The sequence below is a fragment of the Pelobates fuscus genome, chromosome 10, assembly GCF_036172605.1.
Source record: "Pelobates fuscus isolate aPelFus1 chromosome 10, aPelFus1.pri, whole genome shotgun sequence".
Taxonomy (NCBI): domain Eukaryota; kingdom Metazoa; phylum Chordata; class Amphibia; order Anura; family Pelobatidae; genus Pelobates; species Pelobates fuscus.
In genome coordinates, this window is record NC_086326.1 from 151,758,364 (window position 1) to 151,768,739 (window position 10,376).

The window sequence follows — 10,376 nt, forward strand, 5'->3', positions numbered from 1 at the left end:
TAGTGAGTGTGAGTGAGTGGGGGCAGTGAGTATAGTGAGTGTGAGTTAGTGGTGGCAGTGAGTATAGTGAGTGTGAGTTAGTGGTGGCAGTGTGTATAGTGAGTGTGAGTGAGTGAGTGGGGGCAGTGAGTATAGTGAGTGTGAGTTAGTGGTGGCAGTGAGTATAGTGAGTGTGAGTTAGTGGTGGCAGTGTGTATAGTGAGTGTGAGTTAGTGGTGGCAGTGTGTATAGTGAGTGTGAGTGAGTGAGTGGGGGCAGTGAGTATAGTGAGTGTGAGTTAGTGGTGGCAGTGTGTATAGTGAGTGTGAGTGAGTGGTGGCAGTGAGTATAGTGAGTGTGAGTTAGTGGTGGCAGTGTGTATAGTGAGTGTGAGTGAGTGAGTGGGGGCAGTGAGTATAGTGAGTGTGAGTTAGTGGTGGCAGTGTGTATAGTGAGTGTGAGTGAGTGGGGGCAGTGAGTATAGTGAGTGTGAGTTAGTGGTGGCAGTGTGTATAGTGAGTGTGAGTGAGTGAGTGGGGGTAGTGAGTATAGTGAGTGTGAGTGAGTGGTGGCAGTGAGTATAGTGAGTGTGAGTTAGTGGTGGCAGTGTGTATAGTGAGTGTGAGTGAGTGAGTGGTGGCAGTGAGTATAGTGAGTGTGAGTTAGTGGTGGCAGTGTGTATAGTGAGTGTGAGTGAGTGGGGGTAGTGAGTATAGTGAGTGTGAGTGAGTGGTGGCAGTGAGTATAGTGAGTGTGAGTTAGTGGTGGCAGTGTGTATAGTGAGTGTGAGTGAGTGGGGGCAGTGAGTATAGTGAGTGTGAGTGAGTGGTGGCAGTGAGTATAGTGAGTGTGAGTTAGTGGTGGCAGTGTGTATAGTGAGTGTGAGTTAGTGGTGGCAGTGAGTATAGTGAGTGTGAGTGAGTGGTGGCAGTGAGTATAGTGAGTGTGAGTGAGTGAGTGGTGGCAGTGAGTATAGTGAGTGTGAGTGAGTGTAGGTAAGTGCCCCAGGCGGTAGGTACCATTTCCTGTAAGGTCATACCTGGTGCTGATCACACCCTCACTTACCTTCTCCCAGACTCCCAGCACCGCCTCCACTACTCCTGCCTGCCTCCTCTCTGCTGTCACAAAGCCCGAATCTGACGTCACAATCAGCAGCCGCGGGAAAGCGAAGGACCAAGGGAGATGTAGTCGTTATCTACTGAAACGCATGCGCACTGAGCCGCTGTCAGAAGGCACTGCTTAATGCGCATGCGCAGGATCACCATAGACACGGTACATGAGGGCATTACCATAGAGATGGTTCTGCGCTACCATAGAGACGGAGTCGCCAATGATGACATCACAGGAAGGAAACTGCTCAGCGGCCATTTTTGATGAGGGTAAATGATTTAATGGTCCTTTTAGAGATTTATGGTGCTGTCCTAAGCCTGCAGTTATTCCCAGTGACAGAGACTGACATGGTGCACAGAGACAATAGCAATACCTTCATTTCATGGACTTAATATTCCCATTACAGAGACAGCCGCTCTAATATTCCCATTACAGAGACAGCCGCTCTAATATTCCCATTACAGAGACAGCCGCTCTAATATTTCCCATTACAGAGACAGCCGCTCTAATATTCCCCATTACAGAGACAGCCGCTCTAATATTCCCCATTATAGAGACAGCCGCTCTAATATTCCCCATTACAGAAACAGCCGCTCTAATATTCCCATTACAGAGACAGCCGCTCTAATATTCCCATTACAGAGACAGCCGCTCTAATATTCCCATTACAGAGACAGCCGCTCTAATATTCCCCTTACAGAGACAGCCGCTCTAATATTCCCATTACAGAGACAGCCGCTCTAATATTCCCCATTACAGAGACAGCCGCTCTAATATTCCTCATTACAGAGACAGCCGCTCTAATATTCCCATTACAGAGACAGCCGCTCTAATATTCCCATTACAGAGACAGCCGCTCTAATATTCCCCATTACAGAGACAGCCGCTCTAATATTCCCATTACAGAGACAGCCGCTCTAATATTCCCATTACAGAGACAGCCGCTCTAATATTCCCCATTACAGAGACAGCCGCTCTAATATTCCCATTACAGAGACAGCCGCTCTAATATTCCCATTACAGAGACAGCCGCTCTAATATTCCCTATTACAGAGACAGCCGCTCTAATATTCCCATTACAGAGACAGCCGCTCTAATATTCCCATTACAGAGACAGCCGTTCTAATATTCCCATTACAGAGACAGCCGCTCTAATATTCCCCATTACAGAGACAGCCGCTCTAATATTCCCATTACAGAGACAGCCGCTCTAATATTCCCATTACAGAGACAGCCGCTCTAATATTCCCCATTACAGAGACAGCCGCTCTAATATTCCTCATTACAGAGACAGCCGCTCTAATATTCCCCATTACAGAGACAGCCGCTCTAATATTCCCCATTACAGAGACAGCCGCTCTAATATTTCCATTACAGAGACAGCCGCTCTAATATTCCCCATTACAGAAACAGCCGCTCTAATATTCCCATTACAGAGACAGCCGCTCTAATATTCCCCATTACAGAGACAGCCGCTCTAATATTCCCCATTACAGAGACAGCCGCTCTAATATTCCCCATTACAGAGACAGCCGCTCTAATATTCCCATTACAGAGACAGCCGCTCTAATATTCCCCATTACAGAGACAGCCGCTCTAATATTCTCATTACAGAGACAGCCGCTCTAATATTCCCCATTACAGAGACAGCCGCTCTAATATTCCCCTTATAGAGACAGACGCTCTAATATTCCCATTACAGAGACAGCCGCTCTAATATTCCCATTACAGAGACAGCCGTTCTAATATTCCCATTACAGAGACAGCCGCTCTAATATTCCCCATTACAGAGACAGCCGCTCTAATATTCCCATTACAGAGACAGCCACTCTAATATTCCCCATTACAGAGACAGCCGCTCTAATATTCCCCATTACAGAGACAGCCGCTCTAATATTCCCCTTATAGAGACAGACGCTCTAATATTCCCATTACAGAGACAGCCGCTCTAATATTCCCATTACAGAGACAGCCGTTCTAATATTCCCATTACAGAGACAGCCGCTCTAATATTCCCCATTACAGAGACAGCCGCTCTAATATTCCCCATTACAGAGACAGCCGCTCTAATATTCCCCATTACAGAGACAGCCGCTCTAATATTCCCCATAAAAGAGACAGCCGCTCTAATATTCCCCATTACAGAGACAGCCGCTCTAATATTCCCCATTACAGAGACAGGCGCTCTAATATTCCCCATTACAGAGACAGGCGCTCTAATATTCCCCATTACAGAGACAGCCGCTCTAATATTCCCATTACAGAGACAGCCGCTCTAATATTCCCATTACAGAGACAGCCGTTCTAATATTCCCATTACAGAGACAGCCGCTCTAATATTCCCATTACAGAGACAGCCGCTCTAATATTCCCATTACAGAGACAGCCGCTCTAATATTCCCCATTACAGAGACAGCCGCTCTAATATTCCCCATTACAGAGACAGCCGTTCTAATATTCCCATTACAGAGACAGCCGCTCTAATATTCCCATTACAGAGACAGCCGCTCTAATATTCCCATTACAGAGACAGCCGCTCTAATATTCCCATTACAGAGACAGCCGCTCTAATATTCCCCATTACAGAGACAGCCGCTCTAATATTCCCCATTACAGAGACAGCTGCTCTAATATTCCCCATTACAGAGACAGCCGCTCTAATATTCCCCATTACAGAGACAGCCGCTCTAATATTCCCCATTACAGAGACAGCCGCTCTAATATTCCCCATTACAGAGACAGCCGCTCTAATATTCCCCATTACAGAGACAGCCGCTCTAATATTCCCCATTACAGAGACAGCCGCTCTAATATTCCCCATTACAGAGACAGCCGCTCTAATATTCCCCATTACAGAGACAGCCACTCTAATATTCCCATTACAGAGACAGCCGCTCTAATATTCCCCATTACAGAGACAGCCGCTCTAATACTCCCCATAACAGAGACAGCCGCTCTAATATTCCCATTACAGAGACAGCCGCTCTAATATTCCCCATTACAGAGACAGCCGCTCTAATATTACCATTACAGAGACAGCCGCTCTAATATTCCCATTACAGAGACAGCCGCTCTAATATTCCCATTACAGAGACAGCCGTTCTAATATTCCCATTACAGAGACAGCCGCTCTAATATTCCCCATTACAGAGACAGCCGCTCTAATATTCCCATTACAGAGACAGCCGCTCTAATATTCCCCATTACAGAGACAGCCGCTCTAATATTCCCCATTACAGAGACAGCCGATCTAATATTCCCATTACAGAGACAGCCGCTCTAATATTCCCCATTACAGAGACAGCCGCTCTAATATTCCCCATTACAGAGACAGCCGCTCTAATATTCCCCATTACAGAGACAGCCGCTCTAATATTCCCCTTATAGAGACAGGCGCTCTAATATTCCCCATTACAGAGACAGCCGCTCTAATATTCCCATTACACAGACAGCCGCTCTAATATTCCCATTACAGAGACAGCCGCTCTAATATTCCCATTACACAGACAGCCGCTCTAATATTCCCATTACACAGACAGCCGCTCTAATATTCCCCATTACAGAGACAGCCGCTCTAATATTCCCATTACAGAGACAGCCACTCTCCTATTCCTCATTACAGCCCGCTCTCCTATTCCCTATTACAGCCGCTCTCCTATTCCCAATTACAGCCGCTCTCCTATTCCAATTACAGCCGCTCTCCTATTCCTCATTACAGCCGCTCTCCTATTCCCCATTACAGCTGCTCTCCTATTCCCCATTACAGCCCGCTCTCCTATTCCACATTACAGCCGCTCTCCTATTCCTCATTACAGCCGGCTCTCCTATTCCTCATTACAGCCGCTCTCCTACTCCCTATTACAGCCGCTCTCCTATTCCCCATTACAGCCGCTCTCCTATTCCTCATTACAGTCGCTCTCCTATTCCTCATTACAGCCCCTCTCCTATTCCTCATTACAGTCGCTCTCCTATTCCCCATTACAGCCCCTCTCCTATTCCTCATTACAGTCGCTCTCCTATTCCTCATTACAGCCCCTCTCCTATTCCTCATTACAGTCGCTCTCCTATTCCTCATTACAGCTGCTCTCCTATTCCTCATTACAGTCGCTCTCCTATTCCCCATTACAGCCCCTCTCCTATTCCTCATCACAGCCGCTCTCCTATTCCCCATTACAGCCCGCTCTCCTATTCCCCATTACAGCCCCTCTCCTATTCCTCATTACAGCCGCTCTCCTATTCCCCATTACAGCCCCTCTCCTATTCCTCATTACAGTCGCTCTCCTATTCCTCATTACAGCCCCTCTCCTATTCCTCATTACAGTCGCTCTCCTATTCCTCATTACAGCTGCTCTCCTATTCCTCATTACAGTCGCTCTCCTATTCCCCATTACAGCCCCTCTCCTATTCCTCATCACAGCCGCTCTCCTATTCCCCATTACAGCCCGCTCTCCTATTCCCCATTACAGCCCCTCTCCTATTCCTCATTACAGCAACTCTCCTATTCCCTATTACAGAGACAGCCACTCTCCTATTCCTCATTACAGCCGCTCTCCTATTCCCCATTACAGCCGCTCTCCTATTCCTCAATACAGCCCGCTCTCCTATTCCTCATTACAGCCACTCTCCTATTCCTCATTACAGTCGCTCTCCTATTCCCCATTACAGCCCGCTCTCCTATTCTCCATTACAGCTGCTCTCCTATTCCTCATTACAGCCTCTCTCCTATTCCCCATTACAGCCGCTCTCCTATTCCCTATTACAGCTGCTCTCCTATTCCCCAATACAGGTTATTACAGTCCATGTTACGGTGAGATGGAGGTTATTACAGTCCATGTTACGGTGAGATGGAGGTTATTACAGTCCGTGTTACGGTGAGATGGAGTTTATTACAGTCCGTGTTACGGTGAGATGGAGGTTATTACAGTCCGTGTTATGGTGAGATGGAAGTTATTACAGTCCATGTTATGGTGAGATGGAGGTTATTACAGTCCGTGTTACGGTGAGATGGAGGTTATTACAGTCCGTGTTACGGTGAGATGGAGGTTATTACAGTCCGTGTTACGGTGAGATGGAGGTTATTACAGTCCGTGTTACGGTGAGATGGGGGTTATTACAGTCCGTGTTATGGTGCGATGGAGGTTATTACAGTCCGTGTTACGGTGAGATGGGGGTTATTACAGTCCGTGTTACGGTGAGATGGGGGTTATTACAGTCCGTGTTACGGTGCGATGGAGGTTATTACAGTCCGTGTTACGGTGCGATGGAGGTTATTACAGTCCGTGTTACGGTGAGATGGAGGTTATTACAGTCCGTGTTACGGTGAGATGGAGGTTATTACAGTCCGTGTTACGGTGAGATGGAGGTTATTACAGTCCGTGTTACGGTGAGATGGAGGTTATTACAGTCCGTGTTACGGTGAGATGGGGGTTATTACAGTCCGTGTTACAGTGAGATGGAGGTTATTACAGTCCGTGTTACGGTGAGATGGAAGTTATTACAGTCCATGTTACGGTGAGATGGAGGTTATTACAGTCCGTGTTACGGTGAGATGGAGGTTATTACAGTCCGTGTTACGGTGAGATGGAGGTTATTACAGTCCGTGTTACGGTGAGATGGGGGTTATTACAGTCCGTGTTACAGTGAGATGGAGGTTATTACAGTCCGTGTTACGGTGCGATGGAGGTTATTACAGTCCGTGTTACGGTGAGATGGAGGTTATTACAGTCCGTGTTACGGTGAGATGGGGGTTATTACAGTCCGTGTTACAGTGAGATGGAAGTTATTACCGTCCGTGTTACGGTGCGATGGAGGTTATTACAGTCCGTGTTACGGTGAGATGGAGGTTATTACAGTCCATGTTACGGTGAGATGGAGGTTATTACAGTCCATGTTACGGTGAGATGGAGGTTATTACAGTCCGTGTTACGGTGAGATGGGGGTTATTACAGTCCAGGTTACGGTGAGATGGAGGTTATTACAGTCCGTGTTACGGTGAGATGGAGGTTATTACAGTCCGTGTTACGGTGAGATGGGGGTTATTACAGTCCTGGTTACGGTGAGATGGAGGTTATTACAGTCCATGTTACGGTGAGATGGAGGTTATTACAGTCCGTGTTACGGTGAGATGGGGGTTATTACAGTCCGTGTTACGGTGAGATGGGGGTTATTACAGTCCGTGTTACGGTGAGATGGGGGTTATTACAGTCCAGGTTACGGTGAGATGGAGTTATTACAGTCCGTGTTACGGTGAGATGGGGTTTATTACAGTCCAGCTTACGGTGAGATGGGGGTTATTACAGTCCATGTTACGGTGAGATGGGGTTATTACAGTCCGTGTTACGGTGAGATGGGGGTTATTACAGTCCAGGTTACGGTGAGATGGGGGTTATTACAGTCCATGTTACGGTGAGATGGGGTTATTTCAGTCCGTGTTACGGTGAGATGGGGGTTATTACAGTCCATGTTACGGTGAGATGGAGGTTATTACAGTCCAGGGTACGGTGAGATGGAGGTTATTACAGTCCATGTTAGGGTGAGATGGGGGTTATTACAGTCCGTGTTACGGTGAGATGGGGGTTATTTCAGTCCATGTTACGGTGAGATGGAGGTTATTACAGTCCGTGTTACGGTGAGATGGGGGTTATTACAGTCCAGGGTACGGTGAGATGGAGGTTATTACAGTCCAGGTTACGGTGAGATGGAGGTTATTACAGTCCATGTTACGGTGAGATGGGGGTTATTACAGTCCGTGTTACGGTTAGATGGAGGTTATTACAGTCCGTGTTACGGTGAGATGGGGGTTATTACAGTCCAGGTTACGGTGAGATGGGGGTTATTACAGTCCGTGTTACGGTGAGATGGAGGTTATTACAGTCCAGGTTACGGTGAGATGGGGGTTATTACAGTCCGTGTTACGGTGAGATGGAGGTTATTACAGTCCATGTTACGGTGAGATGGAGGTTATTACAGTCCGTGTTACGGTGAGATGGGGTTATTACAGTCCGTGTTACGGTGAGATGGAGGTTATTACAGTCCAGGTTACGGTGATATGGGGGTTATTACAGTCCATGTTACGGTGAGATGGGGGTTATTACAGTCCATGTTACGGTGAGATGGAGGTTATTACAGTCCATGTTACGGTGAGATGGAGGTTATTACAGTCCGTGTTACGGTGAGATGGAGGTTATTACAGTCCGTGTTACGGTGAGATGGGGGTTATTACAGTCCGTGTTACGGTGAGATGGGGGTTATTACAGTCCGTGTTACGGTGAGATGGGGTTATTACAGTCCATGTTACGGTGAGATGGAGGTTATTACAGTCCGTGTTACGGTGAGATGGAGGTTATTACAGTCCGTGTTACGGTGAGATGGGGGTTATTACAGTCCATGTTACGGTGAGATGGAGTTTATTACAGTCCATGTTACGGTGAGATGGAGGTTATTACAGTCCGTGTTACGGTGAGATGGGGGTTATTACAGTCCGTGTTACGGTGAGATGGGGGTTATTACAGTCCAGGTTACGGTGAGATGGGGGTTATTACAGTCCATGTTACGGTGAGATGGAGTTTATTACAGTCCATGTTACGGTGAGATGGAGGTTATTACAGTCCATGTTACGGTGAGATGGAGGTTATTACAGTCCGTGTTACGGTGAGATGGGGTTATTACAGTCCATGTTACGGTGAGATGGAGGTTATTACAGTCCGTGTTACGGTGAGATGGAGTTTATTACAGTCCGTGTTACGGTGAGATGGAGGTTATTACAGTCCATGTTACGGTGAGATGGAGGTTATTACAGTCCGTGTTACGGTGAGATGGAGGTTATTACAGTCCGTGTTACGGTGAGATGGGGGTTATTACAGTCCGTGTTACGGTGAGATGGGGGTTATTACAGTCCGTGTTACGGTGAGATGGGGGTTATTACAGTCCGTGTTACGGTGAGATGGAGGTTATTACAGTCCGTGTTACGGTGAGATGGAGGTTATTACAGTCCGTGTTACGGTGAGATGGAGGTTATTACAGTCCGTGTTACGGTGAGATGGAGGTTATTACAGTCCGTGTTACGGTGAGATGGGGGTTATTACAGTCCGTGTTACGGTGAGATGGAGGTTATTACAGTCCGTGTTACGGTGAGATGGAGGTTATTACAGTCCGTGTTACGGTGAGATGGAGGTTATTACAGTCCGTGTTACGGTGAGATGGAGGTTATTACAGTCCGTGTTACGGTGAGATGGGGGTTATTACAGTCCGTGTTACGGTGAGATGGGGGTTATTACAGTCCGTGTTACGGTGAGATGGGGGTTATTACAGTCCATGTTACGGTGAGATGGAGGTTATTACAGTCCATGTTACGGTGAGATGGGGGTTATTACAGTCCATGTTACGGTGAGATGGAGGTTATTACAGTCCATGTTACGGTGAGATGGGGGTTATTACAGTCCGTGTTACGGTGAGATGGAGGTTATTACAGTCCATGTTACGGTGAGATGGGGGTTATTACAGTCCGTGTTACGGTGAGATGGGGGTTATTACAGTCCATGTTACGGTGAGATGGAGGTTATTACAGTCCATGTTACGGTGAGATGGGGGTTATTACAGTCCGTGTTACGGTGAGATGGAGGTTATTACAGTCCATGTTACGGTGAGATGGAGGTTATTACAGTCCGTGTTACGGTGAGATGGAGGTTATTACAGTCCATGTTAGGGTGAGATGGGGGTTATTACAGTCCATGTTACGGTGAGATGGAGGTTATTACAGTCCGTGTTACGGTGTGATGGAGGTTATTACAGTCCGTGTTACGGTGAGATGGGGGTTATTACAGTCCGTGTTACGGTGAGATGGAGGTTATTACAGTCCATGTTACGGTGAGATGGAGGTTATTACAGTCCATGTTAGGGTGAGATGGGGGTTATTACAGTCCATGTTACGGTGAGATGGAGGTTATTACAGTCCGTGTTACGGTGTGATGGAGGTTATTACAGTCCGTGTTACGGTGAGATGGGGGTTATTACAGTCCGTGTTACGGTGTGATGGAGGTTATTACAGTCCGTGTTACGGTGAGATGGGGGTTATTACAGTCCGTGTTACGGTGAGATGGAGGTTATTACAGTCCGTGTTACGGTGTGATGGAGGTTATTACAGTCCGTGTTACGGTGTGATGGAGGTTATTACAGTCCGTGTTACGGTGAGATGGGGGTTATTACAGTCCGTGTTACGGTGAGATGGAGGTTATTACAGTCCGTGTTACGGTGAGATGGGGGTTATTACAGTCCGTGTTACGGTGTGA

General features: G+C 47.1%; 1 protein-coding gene across 2 annotated transcripts in view; it reads right to left on the bottom strand.

Moving 5' to 3' along the window:
- Nucleotides 1-1,121, bottom strand: part of LOC134575153 (zinc finger protein 585A-like) — a 48,529-nt gene extending 47,408 nt beyond the window's left edge. For both annotated transcript variants that reach the window (XM_063434371.1, XM_063434372.1), the window contains exon 1: nucleotides 1,045-1,121. The gene's annotated coding sequence lies outside the window, so the exon portion shown is untranslated. The remainder of the gene's footprint in view (nucleotides 1-1,044) is intronic.
- Nucleotides 1,122-10,376: the final 9,255 nt, after the last annotated feature.